The following is a 20,813-nucleotide window of genomic DNA, read 5'->3' as shown; positions in this document are numbered from 1 at the left end:
ACTCGCTCTGCCCCCACCCCACCCACCCCAAGCTTTGCCTCCCTCGCACCAGGTGCTAGCCCTTGCCCTCCTGGCTTTTCAGCCACGATGATCCCCCTCCCATGTGATAAGGGTTCCCCCCATACCAATTCTTTTCCCACCAAGGGAAAATTAAAAAAATAAAGCCCCCCCCCCCCCAGAACTGCACACTGCCCTCAGTTCCTGCCCCATGGGCCTGCTCCCATGGTTCACAGGGGACACTCTGGGAAGGCCATCCACAAGCCCTCCTTCCCAAAGCCCCCCCCCAGTCAGGCTCTGGCCCTCTCTGGTCACCACTGGCCGGCACCACCAAAGCCCCAGCCCCATCAGCCCTGACATGGTGGCCTTTCGGCTTCTGACACCACACTCTCACTGCCATCTTTCTTTGGCTCTCTACTGACCTATGCACCCAGGGCTCAGCCCTGGGACCCCTTTTCTCCCTTGGGCACATCTATTCTCCAAGTCATCTCCCCTAGGCTTTAAATGCCTCCCTTGTATATTCCAGCCCCAACTTTGGGCATTGAACTCCAGCCTGATAAATCCAACCATCTCCTCAGCATCCCATCTGGATGCCCAACAAGTTGACCTGTCCCCAAAACACTCTTGATTGCTCTGGAGTCAGCTCCAGCCCTGGTCATCTCCATCCCCCAAAATGACATCGCTGTTCACCCAAGTGCTCAAATCAACGATGTGGATTCCTCTCCTTCCCTCGCCCCCACATCCACTGACTCTCCTCTCCAACTATCCCCAGAATCCCCAGCTACTCCACACCTCCTCTGCCACAGATAGTAGGTCAGCACCATATGATGGAGTCCTCACTTGGAGGACTGTGTGGCCTCTTAGCAGGTCTACCTTCCACCCTTGAGCCTTACCACCTATTTGCCAGATACTCCTCTCGTTAAATCATAAATATGATTTTGCCATGTCACATACTCCCATACTCCTGCAAAGCCCTCCTGTCGCTCACCATTTCACTGAGAACAAGATCCAAGGGCTTGCCCAGCCTGTAGGTGGAACATGGAGGGCCCCAGCCTGTTTGCTTACCCTCACCTCTAGCCACTCCCCCATCCCCTTCTCCCTTCTAGGCACTTTGTCCTTTCTGTGTCCCTCACATACATCAGGCTCTTTCCTGCCCCAGGGCCTTTGCGTGTGCCCTCCCTGTGCTGGGATACTCTTCCCGATGTCCACAAGGCTCATTTCCTTGCCCTGTTAGGTCTCTAATGTCTCTGTCCCCTAACCCATCTAAAAGCCAGCCTGTCACTCCCTAGCCCCCTACTTCTGTTTTATTTTTCCTTTGCAACACTCATTACTCCTTGATGTTACTTTTTTTAATTCATAGGCTTTATTTTTAGAGCAGTTTTTTTTTTTTTTAGAGCAGTTTTAGATTCATAGCAAAACTGAGCAGAAAATACAGAGAATTCCCACATATCCCACTCCCCCGTTTCCCCTACCACCACTATCACATCAGTATGGCACATTTGTTATAGTCAATGAACCAACAGTGACATCATCACCAACCAAAGTCCATAGATGACGTTAGGATTCACTCTTGCCGTTGTACATTCTGTAGATTTTGACATACATATAGTGACATGCACCCACTGCTACGGTATCCTACATGATCATTTCATTGCCCTGAAAATCTCCTGTGTTCCACCTACCCATTCAACTATCCATCCCTCTAACCCTTTCTCCCTCTCCCCAAACCCTTGGCAATCATGATCTTTTTATCGTCTCTGTAAGTTTTGTCTTTTCCAGAATGTCATATAGTTGGAATCAAAAAGTATATAGCCTTTTCAGACTGGTTTCTCTCACTAATTTCTTCAAGGATTCTCCATGTCTTTCGTGGCTTGATGGCTCACTTCTTTTGAGTCCTGATTCATATACCATTGTCTAGACATATGAGTTTGTTTATCCATTCACCTATTACAGGACGTCTTAGTTTACTCCTAAATTTCAGCAATTACATACTTTCACATTCACAATAAACAATAGGTTAAAGGCACTGATAAGTCCTGCATAAAGGAAACTCTTTACCTTGGGTGTACCTCGTTTCTCCCAAATTTGACCACTGATAATACATCCAATGCATTGGAGAATGCAACCTTCCACCTCCTGGGGCCACAGGGGTTCATCGCAAACAAGCCCTCTGGGCTGGGGCAACCAAAGAAGCTTCTCCTTGAAAGAAGAGAAGCCAAGAGCCACAAAACAGAGCTGGAGGCACCGAAGTAAAGAGAATGGCTGAATCTAGGGGTTTGGAGGATGTAGGTTGGGCTAGGATGAGGATCCTAAGAGGAGTAATGGGAACTAAAGTGGGGACCTAAGTCTGGTGCCCCCTAGCCACATAGCAGCTGGGTGCCCCTGCAAGCCACCTCCCCCCTCTACTTCTCAATATCCCTGTAAAGCAAGGGGATCAGGCAAGGCTACTCCCTACAGCCCAAGGCCCTACTGCCCAGAGCTTCTGAGGCTCTGGGTAGGTTCTTAGGTTGATTTCTAGAATTCAAAAAGCATAATGCCTCCAACACCCAGACTAAGTCTCTAACTACCATTCCTCATTAAATGGATCCAGAGAGGGGCGCATGGGTGGCTCAGTTGGTTAAACATCCACCTTCAACTCGGGTCATGATCTCAGGGTTCTGGGATTGAGCCCTGCACCAGGCTCCCTGCTCATTGGGGAGTCTGTTTCTCCCTCTTCTCTGTGCTCCAATAATTTTAAAAATCTTTTTTAAAAATAAAAATAAGTGAATCCACAAAGAAAAAACAACTCCCAGAAATGAGGGGAAAAATTTGCAAGTCATATATTTAATAATAAGTGTCTCATATCTAGAATATATAAAGAACTCTAAAAAAAACCTCAACAATAAAAAGAGAGAGGGGCAGCCCGGGTGGCTCAGCAGTTTAGTGCTGCCTTCAGCCCAGGGTGTGATCCTGGAGACCCAGGATTGAGTCCCATGTCGGCTCCCTGCATGAAGCCTGCTTTTCCCTCTGCCTGGGTCTCTGCTTCTCTGTCTCTCTCTGTGTCTCTCATGAATAAATAAATAAAATCCTTAAAAATGAATGAGTGAGTGAATGAATGAATGAATGAATAAATAAATAAAATACCCGATTAAAAGTTGGGAAAGGAAGTAAAAAGATATTTCTCCAAAGAAGATACATAAAAGATATTTCTCCAAAAAAGATACATAAAAAGCACATGAGGAGATGTTCAACATCATTAGTCATTGGAAAATGCCTATCATAACCACAATAAGATGTCACTTTACACCCTCCAGGAAGGTTACGATCAAAAAGATGGATAATCCAAAGTGCTGGGGAGGATGAGGAGAAATGAACTTTCATACCCTGCTGGCAGAAATGTGAACTAGCACCATCTGGGAAACCACCTGGTTGGTCTTCAGAAAGTTAAAGGTATATTTACCCTGTTACCTGGGTATATATCCAAGAGAAATGAAAGCATATGTCCTCTTGTACATAAATGCTCATAGAGGCATCACTCATAACAACCAAAAAGTAGAAAAAAACTCAAATGTCCATTAAGGGATAAATGGATAAACAAAATGTGTATATCCATACAATGGATTATTATTCAGTCATAAAAACTAATGAAGTAAAAAAAAAAAACAAAAAACTAATGAAGTCCTGCCCCATGCCACCACAAGATGACCCTTAAAAACAGTACTCTAAATGAAAGAAGCCAGTCAGAGAAGTCTTATATGAGGGGCACCTGGGTGGCTCAGTCGGTTAAACATCTGCCTGTGGCTCAGGTCATGATCTTGGAGCCCTGATCATAATTGATCAGGATTGAGCCCCAAATCTGGCTCTGCACTCAGCTGGGAGCCTGCTTGAGGATTCTCTTTCTCTCTCCCTCTGCCCCTTCCCCTGCTCATGTGCTCTGTCTCTCTGTCAAATAAATAAATGAGGGACACCTGGGTGGCTCAGCAGTTTAGCGCCTGTCTTCAGTCCAGGGTGTGATCCTGGAGTTCCAGGATCGAGTCCCACATCAGGCTCCCACATCAGGCTCTGCTCCCAGAGCCTGCTTCTCCCTCTGCCTGTCTCTCTGCCTCTCTCTGTCTCTGTGTCTCTGCCTCTCTGTGTCTCTCATGAATAAATAAATAAAATCTTTTTAAAAAAATAATAAATAAATAAATAAATAAATAAGAGAGATCTTTAAAAAATAAGAAAAGTCTCATATGAGTCCACTGGCCATAAAAGAATTATCCAGAAGAGGCAAATTTATAGAGACAGAGTAGCCTGGTGTTTGCCAGGAGCTTCGGGAAGGAGACCTGGAGGAGTAGGTGCTCAAGTGCATGGGGTTTCTTTCTGGAGTGATGGAAATGTTCTGGAACTAGACAGTGGCAACTTCTAAAAGTGCACAACTTCATGAATGTGCAAAAAGCCACCGAATTGTACATTTTAAAAGGGAAATTATGGTATAAAATTATATCCCAATTTTTAAAAAAACATATATAAAATGACCCAGAGCTTCTTGAAGAAATGGCTGATGGCAGCTCTGAGAAGCCTAGAACATCTGCATTCCAGAAAGCAAGGATATTTCCAAATACCAGTGCACATGTGTGAAAAGGATGCCAGAGACAAGTTGAAGAGGCTCCCACTGGCCAAGGGTAGGACAATGTAGTGAATACAGGACTGAAACTCATCAAACTGATAAAAACCCATAGTGATAATAAAAATTAAAATCTAAAAAAACTTTAAAAGTCTGCTAATACCCCAAGGTCTGCGAGAATGTAGAGCACTGGATGCAGTGCACGCGGCCTGTACTCGTGTGGACTGGTACGACCACTTGGGATAACAGTTTAGCATTATCCAGTAAGAGTGAAGACACACATACACTGTGACCCAGCAATTCCACTCCTAGGCATGTAACCCACAGAAACACAGAGTGTGTTTATTTAGAGAATGTTCAGGGTGGCATTTTTCACAATAGCCACAAATCAGAAACCACCCTGACGCATGTGAATGCTAGCCTGGGTAACTAAATCACGGTCTATTCACATACTGAAACGCTATACAATGGCGAAAATGATGAAAGAATCACTGCTACAAAGAACACTCCAGATGCATGGTAAAAAGAAAATGCAAATCCTAATTGAAAAAAAAATAGCCATGAAAGGATAGTAATTTTATTAATTAAAATTCAAAGACAGAACTATTTGATTCTGGATGCATACTTAGGTGGTAAAACCAAAAACAAAGCAGCTAATAACACTATTTAGAACAATGGGTCCCTCTGGGAGGCCCAATGAGGGAGAAGGATGCAAAGGGGGCCTTTTGCAACTATAGCAATTCTCTGGTTTGACCTCCAGGGTTAGTGACTTGGATGTTGGCTTTGTATTGATTTGTTACAATGCATAACCTATTTTATACACTTTTGTATTTTAAAATGGGAAAAATACTCACTGGTCACCATTGGAGGTTGCTAGAGCACCAACTCATTTATTTTGAAACTGATAAAGGGAAAGAAGCAAGCCTTTATTCTACTATACATACCACATTTCAGAACGAAGAGGGAAAGTTCTTTACAGAAGTCTAGCTAATGCAAACAAAATGATCAAATTAGAAAATCACCATCTGGTGAGGAGGAAACTATGATGGAAATCAGACATTAACTTGCAGTAAGGGTGGGGTGGCTACAGCTCTCGGGGCTCCCACCTCCCCTGCATCCCTGTGGCTGCTGTGAGCACCTCACTTCCCTGCAGACCAGAGCTCTCCAGCCATCCAGGCCAGGCTGTAAGCATAGTAACTGCCCCATTAGCCACACCAACAGGGTAGTGGGCTTCTTTGCATGTGCTTCTTTGCCTGCTACTTCATGTCCAGAATATGCACAAATATTCCTGGAGTTTTTGCCAGGGGGGCATAGACCCCTCCTGGTGTGGTCCCTGGAGGGAGTCTCGAGGCCTGAGGAAAGAGCCTGGCCTCCAGCACCCAGCTCAACTGAGCAATAGTCCACAGCAGCTTGGATAGGATAGAAAAGAGCCATAGGGGGAATGGGGGTCTCAGGAATCTGGAGCTGATGCAGGTTGGGGGCCCCGTCCCCATTCTCCTGACTCACAGATCCCCATCACCAAGGCAGCCAGGACAGGGGACCCTCCCTCACCTTATATACCTAATGCACCAGTGTTGCAACTTATTTTCTCCCAGTTGGGCTTGTCTTGACCCTGTTTGGGAAGTAATGAGACACGAAGGAAGCCCGTTGTGATTTGCCACCCCACCCCCAGCCCTGTCCAGGGACACCCAGGCCAAGCCAGCTTTGCAGCTTTCCAGGCCAGTTGGTGCAAGTGGGAGGGGGCCCCAATGCTCAGGCCACCTGGGGCTGGCCCAAGGGCCCACCCAGCCAGTCAGGGTCATGACAAAGGGACTGGGGGAGTAGGCGGGGGCAAGAATCCAGGGCCCAGTAGGGTGGGGGAGAGCACCCATCAGAGGTGCCCTATCTGGGGCCTGTCCAAGTGGGGCAGGTGAGATGGCAACTGGTCACCCAACACTTGGGGAGCAGGAGAGGGTAGCAGCCTGGTCTCCGATGGAGCTGCTGATAGAGGTGACACCAGATAGCCTGCTGTGGGTGGGGCCGGGGAGGGGAGGTGGATGTGGGGAAAGCCATGTTCAGACCTAGTGTGAATCCCAGTTCTATCACACATTTGCTGGAGACCCTGGCCCAAAGCCTTAAGCCCCTCTGCAGCCTCAGCCTCATGCCCCTCTGCATGGGGTGCTGTGAAGCTGAGGCATGTTATTCCACAAGAGGAGTCTAGCACAGTGTCCAGCACACAACAAGGGCTCGACAGCTGTCACATGTTTTCATTCTGGAAATTGGAACTTAGGGCTCCTCTGGGGTAAAAAGGGTGTAGATGGACCCATCCCCAGACAGGAAGGGGGCTCACTCGCCACAAATGGCCAGCACTCAGGTCAATATGGTACCCAGTACTGGATACCTATTTGCTGAATGAATGAGAGTGATAGGGAACAGACAGCTAGCTAAGGACAAAGCACAAGCCTGGGGCAGCACATTGACATGTCCTTGAAACAGGCAAAGGGACCTTCCTCTACGGACTCAGCTGCCTCGATGTTCATACTTTGCTAAGAACTAAAGGCAATCTCAGCCCGACCCCCAGGATCCTGTAAGCCTACAGGATATATTTTTATATGTTAAACATATAAAAATTCCTTTATCTCTAAACCTCCAGGGGCAGCCCGGGTGGCTCAACGGTTTAGCACCGCCTTCAGCCTAGAACCTGATCCTGGAGACCTGGGATCAAGTCCCACATTGGGTTTCCTGCATGGGGCCTGCTTCTCCCTCTGCCTGTGTCTCTGCCTCTCTCATTCTCTCTCTCTCTCTCTCTCTCTCTCTCTCTGTGTGTGTGTGTGTGTGTGTGTCTCATGAATAAATAAAATCTTTAAAAATAAATAAATAAGAATAAACCCCCAAGATACATGTTGGCAATCATCCCCCAAGCACCTGGCCCACCCAAATATATCTGAAGGTCTCATGACTCAGGTTTTTTTTTTTTTTTTTAAGATTTTATTTATTTATTCATGAGAGACACACAGAGAGAGACAGAGACACAGGTATAAGAAGCCGGCCTCATGCAGGGAGCCCGACATGGGACTTGATCCCTGATCTCCAGGATCATGTCCTGGGCTGAAGGTGGTGCTAAACTGCTGAGCCATCAGGGCTGCCCCTCAGGTTTTATTAGATGGTAATAAGTGACCTTTTCCCAACAACAGCTGGCCCCCTCAAGGTCCTGGAAACCTTGTTTCCAAAATCCCTTAGACACTTACCCTATCCCTAACTACCTCCCAACTCCCAGGAATATAATCAGCCACCCTTCACGGGCTCGGGGCAGCAGCTCTTCCTGTCCATGGGTTCTGTCCCCCTGCTTTAATAAAACCACCATTTTGCACCAAAGACATCTCAGGAATTCTTTCTTGGTCGTCGGCTCCAGACCTCACCCCACCAGACCTCACCTATATTCCAAACTTCATCAAGAGGAATATCAAGAACCAGCAGCCACTAGAGGGTCCCAAGGAAGAATCTGCATGCACATCCCAGGTCTGTGCCTACTTGGCTATGCCACCCCAGGCCAGTCATTCCACCATCCTGCCCTCAAACCTGGGCTTCTTCACCTATCACACAAGAAAAGTGGTCATTAATAAATACCTCCCTCTGGCACCTGGGAGGCTCAGTCAGTGAAGCATCTGCCTTCGGCTCAGGTCATGATCACGGGGTCCTGGGACCAAGTCCCATGTCCCGCTCCCTGCTCCATGGGGAGCCTGCTTCTCCCTGTCTTCCCCCACTTATGCTAGCGCGCGCTCTCTCTCTCAAATAAGTAAATAAAATCTTTTTTTTTTTTTTAAAAAAAGAATGAATAAATAAATAAATACCTCCTGGCAGTTGATGGCTGGGCTCAGGGCAGCAAACAGATACAAAGAAAGTGGAGGAGGGGTGCCAGATACCCTGTACCGTGGCCCCTTCTCCTGAGAGTCTCCCCAGGTTTCTAGGTGAGCAGTCTCACTCAAGACGCCTGGGAGGTGATGTCTTCCCCCCAATGACTGCCTGGTAAAGGGGTAGAGAGGCCTGGCCCCAGCCCCATCCCCGGCCCCCTCTCAAGCACCCCACAGCACACCTTCCCTGCCCTACCGGGCAGATACCCTCCCTCCGCTCTGTGAGCATGCCTGTAGTAAATCACTTGCCCAGGAATCCTTGTCTTAGGTCAGACTTCCTGGTGTCTGACCTAGGACAGGAAGTATTTTATAAACTCTGAAGCATTGTTTTATTTTCCAGGAAATGCTGAAAAGAGAGGAGCTGACTGGAGCCACGCAAGTGGGAGAGGAAGCCTGGTCTATGGGCAGTCATGCTGCCCTGCCCTCCTGGGAGCTCACAGGCGGGTAGGGGAAAAAGAGGGGAAGGCAACAATATTTTAACACCAAGGATGGGCAAATGCCAGGAAGGAAGCTAAAGCCTGGGCGGGGGTGCAAGGGCCGCTATTTTAGATGAGATGCTCTGGGAAGGCCTCTCCAAAGAGGTGACATGGGTAGGAATGTGAACATCACGAGCCATGCTGACCAGCCAGGCACAGGGAGTAACAGTGCAAAGGCCCTGAGGCAAGAGGATATCCAATACATCCTCATCCCAGTGAGGAAGGAATGGTGCGAGATGCGGTTAGAGGTACTACGCAGCCAGATCACACAGGGGCTTGTAGGCTGTCACAGGACTTTTTATAGAACTTTGAGTTTTATTCCAAAGAAGAAGGAGTCATTGAAATTTTGGGCAGAGGAGGGATGGGATCGGATTTTTTTTTTTTTTAAGATTTTATTATGAGAGACATAGGCAGAGGGAGAAGTGGGCTTCCCCTATGTGACTCGATCCCAGGACCACTCAACTGCTGAGCCACCTAGGTGCCCTGATTTAGGTTTTAAAAGGGTCTCTTTGGCTGCTAGGACAAGGAGGGAGGCCGGAAGACCATTACTGCAATAATGCAGGGAAGCTAGAGTGGAGACTCAGAAGCGGGGGTTGGGGGTAGCAATGGACGTGGTGAGAGGTGGTCAGATTCTGGGCGTCATGAAGGTAAAGTCAGGAGGGTTTACTGATGACTGGATGATGAGGAGTCAGAAGACAGATGCACCCAACTACCCAATTTAGTCCCCTGCCAGGGGACAGAGGGACATGTTAAACTACACCACAGGGATCCGGGATGCAATCAACAAAATCCAGACTACAGGAAATTCTCAGGACAAACAAGCTGGTTTCTCCAGTAGATCAACTGTCGAGGACAGAAGAAAAGATGAAGAGGGAAACCACAGATCAAGAGAGACTTAGATACATATCAACCAAAGTATGTGGCCCTTATTTGGATCCTGAGTCAAACTAAGTATGAAAACAAAACAAAGACATGTTTGTAACAACTGGGGACATGAACACTCGGTGGGTATGTGACAATATAAAGGAATAGTTTCTTCTCAGGTGGAATAATGGCATTGCGATTATGTCAGAAATCCTTATTGTTTTGAGACACATCTTGATGTATTTGTGATGAAATGACGTCTGGGATTTGGTCTGAATTGGGGAAGGGGGCAGAAATGACATGAAACTGGCCATGAGTTGAAGCTGAGCAATGGATACATAGTGGTACACTATCCTATTCTCTCTACTTCTGGAAATGCTTATATTTTGCCATAATAGAAAGCTTAAAAATAAAGAACAGAAGAGGAAACTGAGTCCCAGGAAAGATGCTGAATGGCCCAAGGTCCCTCCACGAGTGGGTGTGAGGGCCAGCACCTCGTCTGCACCACCCCCTCATCCCCCTGCTCCCAAGCCCATGCTCCTCCCCTGCCTCAGCTGTCTCTCTTGTCCTCCAGTGGTCAGTCAAGGCTAGACCCAGGCAGGTGAGGAATAGGGTACCTCGCCCCTGGGGAGGACCAAGCAGAGCAGAAGAGGGCTGAGGGGTTGGGCCATCTGTTCCAGAGAGTCCAATGAGGAGGCCAATGGTTTAAAATATTTGCCACATGTTCCACTAGCCTCTACTCTCACTTCCTCCCTCAGATTCCTGTGCTCATTTCCTCCCCAGCCCCTACATACAACCAGCTCCCGCGCTCCTTTACATCTCTGTCCCTGCTGTCACTTTGCCTGGAAGGCACCTTCCACCTCTCTGAATCTACCATCCTTCCCTTCAAGATCCACCTCCTGCAGAAGACCTTCCATGGCCAAGCACCCTCAGCCTTCAGGAGCATGCCTATCTTCCCTCCCTAACAAGACGAGCCGCGGCATAGAAGTTAAGAGCAGAGCCTCTGGGGGTGCCTGGGTGGCTCAGTCGGTGAAGCATCCAATTCTTGGTTTCAGCTCAGATCACAATCTCATTGTCCTGGGATCCAGTCCCGACTCAGGCTCTGTGCTCAGAGAGGTGTCTGCTTAGGATTCTCTCTCCCTCTCCCTCTGCCCCTCGTCCCCCCATTCAAATAAATAACTAAAATCTTTTAAAAAGAATTTAAAAACAGCAAAGTCTCTCTGGATCCAGATCACATGGGTGTGAATCCTGCCTCAGCCACTTGCACTGTGAGCTCAGGCAAGTCACTTAACCTCATTTTCCACATCTGTAAAATGGGGATGACCTTGTAAGGTGACTGAGGAAAACTAAATGAGTTCATCAGTATGGATAAACAAAACAGTGCCTGCCACACGACAGTGGACCTCAGGCCCCCGCCCCGTGGGGCATCCCTGGCATTGCTGTCCAGGGCCCACCTCCCACCTTCGTGTCCCCTGCCCCCTGCCAAGACAGCTTACACGCTGCGGGTGCCAATCACCACTTTCATGGAGACTTGGCTTCTACGATGCTCCTTCTGCCTTCCTGGTACCCAGACTTACCTTACCCACATGCCCACCCAACCGGGTCTCATCCACCCACGATGAGGACGTGAAGAAAGAGAAGAGAAAGACACCCATGCAGGGACCAGTTCAAAACTAGCCACAAATAAAAATGTAAGCCCATCTGACTCAGATGCCATCAAACTAAGGGGAATGCAATTTAAATGCTCACTTTTTTTAAAAAAATTTTATTTATTTATTTATTTATTTATTCATGAGAGACACAGAAGGAGAGAGAGGCAGAGACACAGGCAGAGGGAGAAGCAGGCTCGATGCAGGAAGCCCGATGTGGGACTCGATCCTGGGTCTCCAGGATCACGCCCTGGGCTGAAGGTGGCGCTAAACCGCTGAGCCACCGGGGCTGCCCTAAATGCTCACTTTTTTAAAGATTCCTAAGAAGATATTATCACGCATAATATTAATTATGTTTTTATGAGGAGTGATATTCGTTCTATAAAATGCAAACAGCGGGATGCTGGGTGGCTCAGATGGTTAAGCGGTTAGGTGTCTGCCTTTGGCTCAGGTCATGATCCCAAAGTCCTGGGATCGAGCCCCACATCAGCAGGGAGTCTGCTTTTCCCTCTCCCTCTGCCTACCCCAAACCCCCCTCATTCTCTCTCCCACTCTGTCCCTCTCTCCCCATCTTTCAAACAAATAAATAAAATCTTAAAAAATATATAAAATAAATAAAATTAAACAGCACAGGCTGGCCGAAAGAAAAAGGAAACATTTCCATCCTGCCTGGCACGGAGCCTCCTGTTACCTGTCCCCAGAGGTCAGTTCAAAAAACACCTGAGTATACAGTCTAGTCTTCTGAACATGTTTATGCAATAGGAACACAGAGATACATGCGTACATTTTTAAAATGGGATCAGACGAAATACATCATCCCACAAAGTCACTTGCCTTCACTTGCCCATACATTCTGACCATCTGTTCTTCTCTCTCAGCATCCCTAAAGCATCTAAAACAGTGCCTGGCACACAGGAGACATGCAGTGGAGATTCACTGACCAAATGAAATAATTGAACAGCTGCTCAAAATCCCACTGGCTGGAGAGGTCCTAACTCTGTCCCTCCCGTTGGGCATGTAGCTCTGCTGCACTGACCATTTCCACTCCGCTGTCTCTGCACCCTGGAACCTGTGAAAGAAACTGCCAGGTCAGAACTTTGATAACTATTGCCAGAAAGGCAGTGCCAACCTACTTTCCCGGCTGACAGGGAGTTCCAGTTTGTCACACCCTCTGCCACATAAGAGCTTTCTTATGATACAGATATCTATTTCTTGAATGAATTAACATTCTTTAGGGACTCCACCCTGGATCCTCAAATTTCCTGTCCCTCTTGAATAAATGAGAGGATGTATCCTTTATCATTTCTGAATGGCCCTAGGGAACCCAAATCCACAAGTAAGGCATCATTCTCTAGACAACAAACAGGTTACATATGCAAAATTTGAAATATTTCATTGACTTCAAAGATGGACATATTGGGCAGCCCTGGTGGCGCAGCGGTTTGGCACTGCCTGCAGCCTGGGGTGTGATTCTGGAGACCTGGGATCGAGTCCCACATCAGGCTTCCTGCATGGAGCCTGCTTCTCCCTCTCCTTCTGCCTGTGTCTCTGCCTCTCTCTGTGTGTGTCTATGAATAAATAAATAAAATCTTTAAAAAAAAAAAGATGGACATGTTAATTTTTTTTAACTGTCAACTCTAAGCAAGTATCCACTGACCCCTCCCACAATACAAAAGAAGAGAGAATTAGAACCTCTACACTGCCCCCCTCCCCCTCCAGATTTAGCAACTTAAAATAAAGGACACCTACTTATTGTTTTAAATTTTTTATTTATTTATGAGAGTCACACAGAGAGAGAGAGAGAGAGAGAGAGGCAGAGACACAGGCAGAGGGAGAAGCAGGCTCCACGCACCGGGAGTCCAACGTGGGACTCGATCCCGGGTCTCCAGGATCGCAGCCTGGGCCAAAGGCAGGCACCAAACCGCTGCGCCACCCAGGGATCCCAAGGACACCTACTTAAATGTGACTTTCAAAAAAAAAAAAAAAATGTGACTTTCAGATAAGCAACAAATAAAATTCTTAGTGCAAGGATGTTGCATGCAATATTGAGGACAGGCTCCCGCTAAACAAATTTGTTGTTTATCTGGAGGTCCAATTTAACTGGGTATCCTGGATTTTATCCTCTAAGCTTAATGCAGCCCCCACCCAGCATTTTAATATCAAGTGTTTTTTAAATAGCAGCCGAGGCTTCCTCTGCCTGCCCAGCCATCAGGCAGCCTGCTGCCCCTCATGGCGGAGAAGTCTCCAGAGGAACTACCCCCACCCCCACAGTACACCCCCACCCGGAGATGGCCCCACTAACTTCCCTGACACTGGTGTTCCCATCCCCTCAGAGCCAGCGGGTTCCTGCTCATCTTCTCCCCTGGCCCATCATGCAGGAACCCATCTGTCCTTTCCGGGGGTAAACACCACCTCTCACCCCGGCTGCTGGGGGTGATGTGGGGCACAGGACTGTCAGGTGGCAGCCTCCAGGCACTGCTGCCAATATAGGGCCACCTGCTTAAGGGCAACCCTGCCCCCTACCCAGCACCTGTTGGCTGCTTAGGTCTAGACCCCTGACAGATCCAAGTTCAGCTCTAAAGGGTGACGCCAGGGATGCCTGGTTGGCTCAGTGGCCGAGTGTCTGCCTTCGGGCCAGCTCCTGATCCCGGGGTTCTAGGATCGAGTCCCGCAATTGGGTTCCCCACAGGGAGCCTGCTTCTCCCTCTGCCTGTGTCTCTGCCTCTCTCTGTGTCTCTCATGAATAAATAAAATAAAATCTTTTAAAAAAAAATGGTGACTCTAGCTCCAGAGCACACCTGGATCCCTGGGGTTGCCCATTTCTTCCTTCATCCTGTCCTGCCTGCTCCCTTCCCTGTCCCACCTGCCCACTAATGCCCCCCTTCCACTTTCTACCCCACCTGTGTTCAGTCCCCCGATTCCCCCCTTCCCCGCCCGCCACTGCCGGTTCCCTGCCCTAGTCTGCTGCCCCTGGCTGGAAACCAGCCACCAAGTGCCTACATCAGGTGGGTGCGGCACATACAGGCTAATGGATTTGTTTGGCTTTCTAGTACTTTCTCAATTCTCCACCGCAAGCACATATTCCTTTGGTCATAAGAAAATAAGAGGTTTTTTTGTTTTTAAACTTCAGAAAAGTGTAAGACCAAACCAAGCATCCCTCCTCCACCTGGCACACTCACTCCTACCCCATCCCTCCACCTGTTCCCCTGGGGAGGACTCTTCCGCAGATCACTGACCTCTCCCACCTGTCCACCAGGTCCACAGGCGGTTTCACTTCTCCAGTGAGGGCTTTCTACCACCAGCCTATCCTTGTTGGGGGGCAGCAGAGGGGGGTTATGCAAATTTATGAGTGGTTTCCCCAATTCCCGTGGGGAGAAGAAAAATGCTTTCTGTGTCCTGAGGTTGGTGATGTGAGGGACCCATATGCACTCATTCATTCTACAAGTGACCTAGGGCTACATGGTCCCAGGCACTGGAGACACCAGGGACAGAGCACAGACCTTGCCCCTTGGACTTCACAGCCTTGCAGTGGGAAGATGGAGTAACAAACCCAGCGCCCCAGAGGGCACCGCATGAGGGGTGGTGAGCAGGATGCCCAAGTCGGGAAGCTTCTGGGAGGAACAGAAGTCTCAGCCACCCCAACTCCAGGGTGAGAAGGAATGTGGAGGGAAGAGGACAAGAATGTTCTCGTGGGGGAAGAGCCTGTGAGCAGGCGTGCAGGTAAAAGAAGCATGACTTTCTTGAGGAACTGAGAGCAGTTCAGAGCAGCTGGAAGGCAGAGGGAGGGTGAAGAGAAGGAGGAAACCCAGACTTGGGGAGGACAAAAGTGCCACATTAAGGAGACTGCCTTTAGTCCTCAGGGCAGTGGAGAGCCATTGAAGGATGTAGGGCAGGGGACTGACACCGGGTCAGGTGTGCATCCTATGAAGGTCACACTTGCTGCTTACTGGATTCTTATTCTCAGCAGCCCCAACACACAGTCACAGTCATGCACATCCCACCCACCCTGCGTGAACTTCAGCCACGGAGTGCCTGAAACCCGTGTCTCCAAGGAGACAGCAAGCCCCCATCAGTCAGCTCCATAGCCCTCTTGCTCTGGCAATAGGGAATACAGGCTAAGAGCCTGGACTCAGGAGCTGAGGTTCAAATCCCAGCTCCTCCACTTCCAAACTGTGTGATCTTGGACAGATAACCTCTCTGTGCCTCAGTCTCATTTCTCAAAATAGGAATGATAACGGTATCTACTTCAAGCTACGGTGAGGACTGAATGAATTATAGTTGGGACAGGACCTGGCACATGACAAATGCCTTGTGCTGTTAGTTTTTACTGCTGTTACTGCACCCTCTTCTGGGGACCCCCCCAGGGCCAACCCCCTGCAGGCACTGACTAACTCATTCTCCACTTGTCTCCCCCTATCCCTGAAGCACCCCTCCCATATTCTCTTACCCCTGAAGCACCCCTTCCATATTCTCTTACTCTTTCCATTACTAGAGGTCAAGACAGAGCCAAAGACCGGGAACCTCTGGTTCTACAACGATCACATTCTGACCTGGCACCGGGGCCTCACCTTAGCTCCCTGGGGCCCCATGGAGAAAGCACTGGACTTGGAGGCAGGAATTGAGTGCCACCCCTGGCTCTGCTGCTAAGCTTCCCTGGGCCTCAGTCTCCCCCTCTGTAAGGCCAGGACAAGAACAAATTGCAGATGTCTTATCAGCATGGCTGTCAAAGGAGCAACAAGGTGCTGAAGGTCCACATCTGTCGCAGACCCCTGGACCTTTGGCTTCTTCTTCTTCTGGCCTGGGTTCCTCCTCCACACATGGAATCATGAGATTTGCTCTGAGCTCTCTATGAGGACCCTGGAAGCTGAGGATGGCCTGGCTGGGGCCTTCCCAGACTCCTTGATGCTGACCAGGACTTTCCCATGATCTGAGCTGAGCACCCCAAGAGGAAAGTGCCCACTCAAGGGCAGGAGGTTAAGCCAGACCTTCACTGGGACCTTCCCCAAGTTTGGCTTAGACCAGGGCACTCAAACAAGGAGCCCAAAAGACCCTCTTAGAGCCACTGGGACTGTGCCTTTTATCTCCAAATGCCATAGTAGCCATCAGCTGCAAGACCAGGAAGGGCCAAAAGGGGACTGTCTGACTTTGGTGGCTCTCCTTCCGGGGGATGGAAAGAAAGCTCAAGAGGAGACTCACTCCCCATCTGCAGGTTGCCAGCTATCTCCCATACTTCAAACCCATTCATTCACTCATTCCACAAACATTTACTTGGTGCCAGACCCTGGCCAGGCGCACAGTCAATGACAGAAATGAATCAAACAGATTCCTACCCCGAAGGCACTTCTGGTCTAGAGGGTGACAGACGCGCCATAAATAACTAAACCACAAGGAGACTAGGTGGGAGAATGCAGGGCAGGAGGCAGGCAGGGATTTCACCGGAGCATCAGGAAGCATCCTGCGGGGGGGGGGGGGGGGGTAGGTTGTGAGCGGTGATTTGCATGTGATGGGAAGGTCAGGTGGGTAAAGGCCAGAACCTCCAAAATCATGGACAGACAATTCTGTTTGCACCTCGGCTGTGCCACAGCCAGGGCAATGTGGGTTATTTATGGTTATGCCCAGAGAAAAGCGGCCACATGTGTCACTGCACGTGGGGTGCAGAGCTGGGCTGTGGGGGCGGGGGTGGGTGGGGCTTGAGGCCGGGTCTGGCCAAGCTCTGGGGTCTGCCACTGCGGCCCTCACACCCTGATGACCTTTTAATATTTTCACGCCCTCCTAAGGCAAAAAGAAGACGGAGAGGTAGTTCCGACGGGCAGCAAGTGGCCTGGGGGATGGGGAAGAGAGCGTCGGGAAGACCCCGGCTTCGGCGTCTTCGCAGGCTGGGTAGCATCCCCCCCTCCGCGCCGGCCGCGGGGGGGGGGGGGGGGCGGAGGGACGGAGCACGGGGCGCCTCCGCTGCTGCGCCTCTCTCGGCCCACTCCGGTCCACACAGCCGACGCAGCCAGCGGGCACGAGCCCACCCCCCGCGGAGACCAGCCCGCCCCAGGCAGGGCCTCGGGATCCCCGGGCCTGGGTCCCAGCTCCCAAGGCCCCGATGCCCTGCGCTTCCCGGGTAAGGCCTCCGCCGCCAGCTGCCTGCCCGCGGGGCCCGGCGCAGGGGCCTCCTGGCACCGCCCGGGTGATGCCCCCGCCCCCGGGCCCGACCCCTACCTGCGGGCAGCAGCGCCTGGGCGGAGCTGCGCGTCCGGGGCGGCCTCAAGCCCGGACGACTTCCCGGGGGAAGAGGAAGCTGCGCCGCCGCCGCCGCCGCCGCCGCCGCCGCCGCGTCTCCCCGGCGCGCGGGGCTGCGGGGAGGAGGAAGGTCAGAGGCGGGGGGGCGTGCACAGATGCGCGCAGATTAGAGGCATTTTTAGCGAGCCAATGGCAGCAGGCGCAGGGCGGCGCGGTGCCCGCGCGGGGGAAGGCCGCGCTGCTGAGGAGGCAGCGCCCGGCTTAGCGGCACCCGGCGGGGGGGGCGGCTCCCCGGGTCTCGGGCCGCCCCCTGGGGCGCTCGGGCGGGGCTCCCGGGCTCTGCGGGGCCGGGCGGGTGGCGGGAGCACCCCCGTTCCTCCTGCCCGCAGCCCTCCTGCAGGCGCGCTCGCGGGGGGCACTCCCCTCCCCTCGTCGCCCTTCCCACCTCCTGGGACATCCCTCCCGCCCCGTCGGACCGTCCGTCTGTCGGTTGCTGGCCTCTCCCACCCCCGTCCTCCCCCCACCAATATCCGCTCTCCCAGAAGTGCCCCGTTGACCCTCCAGGGGCAGCCACTAACCCTCGCGCCTTAGTTTCTGCCGCACCTGCTGTCGGGAGACAGACTCCAGGCCGTCTCCTTGGGGTTCCCGGGGAGGCTTGCTGTGACCCCTAAGGCCCATCGCTCTTCTTGACTTGAACCCCAAGTGTGTCCGGGAGCCTGGACACTGCAGGGGGGACTCGGGCAGCTCTCTCCGCTGCAGACACGTGCAAGGGGCTGATGATTTATTCAACGCAAACAGCACCCTCCCCCTCCCCCCCAAAAAAGAAACAACAGCAAATCTCTGCCCTTAGGTAGTTCGCATTTGTCACGGAAAACAAATGTTGAATATAATAAATAGGATAGAGATATTGTAAGATGGTAGGCACAAAGTAGAAAAATAAAGCCAGTGAAAGGGAAAGATAGAGTGTTCACAGGGCGATTGGATCTGGGACGTTTGTGGGGAGTAGGGGTGGCTGAATTTGACTGTAAGCCCCTCACTAGGCATCCAAACTCTCCTTTGCCACAGACCTCACCACCCTCTGTTGTACACCTGGGCTGGTCACACATATGTCCTGTTATCCCCCTCCCACCCATCCTCACCATAGCACCAAAATTCATGACCCCAGTGATCCAGGGGAAGGCTGAAGAGCAGAGTTTATTCATTCAATTGGAATTCTCTGAGCACTGAGTGCATGGTAGGTGTTAGAGCCTAGAGGAACTCAACACCTAGTTAGGGAGGCCAGACGACAGTACCTACACCAAGGATGAGGGGGACAGCCAAAGCCAGTGGACAATGTCCCACAGAAGGTCAAAGGGCTCTGGTTTAGGGCCATCCAGAAAGGCTTCCTGGAGGAGGCAGCCTTCTAATGAGTGTGCTGGGATTCTGATGAGCCAGATGGGGGGAGAGGCAACGAAGGATTACTGAGACGGGTCAGCAAAGCCAGGAGACATTTGGCAGGTGGCTGGGCTGGGGTCCCGGAGCAGGCTGGACCCCCTCCATGTAAGGGATGTGCTCATGTCTGGAGCTGATGAAATCTCACCATCTTTGCCACCCCAGTCGCCTTCTGTCAACCTGGAATTTCCCATTGCCAGGAGGAAATGTGTTGAACTTGTGGAGGAGAAAACAGACTTCACTCGGTTGTTTGTTTGCTGGGTAAAAAAGGACATATTGTTGAATCCCTCTGAGGTTCAGCCTCCTTAATAGCTGTGTGACAACTTACTACAGTGATCTATGCCTCAATTCCCTCATTTGGAAAAAGAGACAACCACAGCACCTGTCCCACAGGTCATGTGAATGTTACACAAGACAATAAAGATGAATTGCTTAGCACTTAAGTACTCAGAGAATTTTGTTGTTTTTATCATCATGATAATGACACTTGCTTCACAGAGTTTTTGGAATTAGACAAAGGGTTTAAGGCACCTAGCCTAGTGCCTGGAACATAATAGGTATGTAATAAATCATATATATTATTATCATTAACTATACATACCCCCACATCTCTCCCCTTTGGGTCTCCATGGCGCTGCAAAATTCCCGTTAGAATTTTCTCAGTGTGTGGGCAGCCCGGGTGGCTCAGTGGTTTAGCACTAACTTCAGCCCAGGGCCTGATCCTGGAGACCTGGGATCGGGTCCCATGTCAGGCTCCCTCATGGAGCCTGCTTCTCCCTCTGCCTGTGTCTCTGCCTCTCTCTCTCTCTCTCTCTCTCTCTCTCTCTGTATGTGAGTGTGTGTGTCTTGTGAATAAATAAATAAAATCTTAAAAAAAAAAGAAAAGAATTTTCTCAATGTGAAGAGGCTAATTCCCCATGAGCTGTTTAAGCACACTCTAGGATGGCTAGACTACAATACCTGCCCCTCCCCTACATCCGCCTACCCAGTGCATCATCAGAGCCTTGGTGTAGATGCCCAGGACTGGCATGTTATGAAAACGTAGCGAAGGGCAGCCCCGGTGGCTCAGCGGTTTAGCGCCGCTTTCAGCCCAGGGCCTGATCCAGGAGACCCAGGATCAAGTCCCACGTCAGGCTCCCTGCATGGAGCCTGCTTCTCCCTCTGCCCGTGTCTCTGACTCTCTCTTGCTCTCTCTGTGTCTCTCATGAATGAATGAATAAATAAATAAATAAATAAATAATCTTTAAAAAAAAAAAAATTAAAACGTAGTGAAGTCCAGAGCACAGGACACTGGCTGATCAAAGATGCTCAGTTTCCCCTGGCAGCCTTGGTGGAGGATGGCAAGAATGGGAAGAGTACAGGCACCCCCAGGGGGTGGGGGTCATAATACAGAGGATAAGAAAGGCTGGGGGGCTGGAGGTTGATAGAAACTGGACCCAGTTAGGGCAGTTGTGGGGAGAAGAATAGAGAAACAGACCTGATTAGGCAGGTGATGGAGGGAAGTGAGGAAGTTGACAGGCTGGGCTTACTCCCTTTGGAGTAGAGGTGTGCCCAGGATAGAATTAAGACCCTGGCAAGCCCCAGCTCTGGAAAAAAAAAAAATAAGAGTAGAAAACACACACACATGCACATGCACACACACCTGTCCATGTGTAAACCCAAATAAAATGTTATTTTTGAAATTGACACAGAA

At 50.3% G+C, this 20,813-nt stretch overlaps 1 protein-coding gene across 5 annotated transcripts in view; it reads right to left on the bottom strand.

Annotated features, from left to right (window-relative positions):
- Nucleotides 1-18,498, bottom strand: part of PACSIN1 (protein kinase C and casein kinase substrate in neurons 1) — a 57,945-nt gene extending 39,447 nt beyond the window's left edge. For 2 of the 5 annotated variants that reach the window (XM_072730430.1, XM_072730421.1), the window contains exons 1-2: nucleotides 17,669-17,791; nucleotides 12,403-12,530 (exon numbers count right to left, since the gene is read on the bottom strand). The gene's annotated coding sequence lies outside the window, so the exon portion shown is untranslated. Of the gene's footprint in view, nucleotides 1-12,402; nucleotides 12,531-17,668; nucleotides 17,975-18,292 lie in introns of those variants that run through there. The other 3 variants (XM_072730410.1, XM_025990768.2, XM_072730415.1) reach the window with 3 other exon arrangements.
- Between the last annotated feature and the right edge of the window lie 2,315 nt (nucleotides 18,499-20,813).

Source organism: Vulpes vulpes, chromosome 1 (assembly GCF_048418805.1).
Source record: "Vulpes vulpes isolate BD-2025 chromosome 1, VulVul3, whole genome shotgun sequence".
NCBI lineage: Eukaryota > Metazoa > Chordata > Mammalia > Carnivora > Canidae > Vulpes > Vulpes vulpes.
Note: the sequence above shows the minus strand (reverse complement) of the source record. Positions and strands in the feature narration are given on the sequence as shown.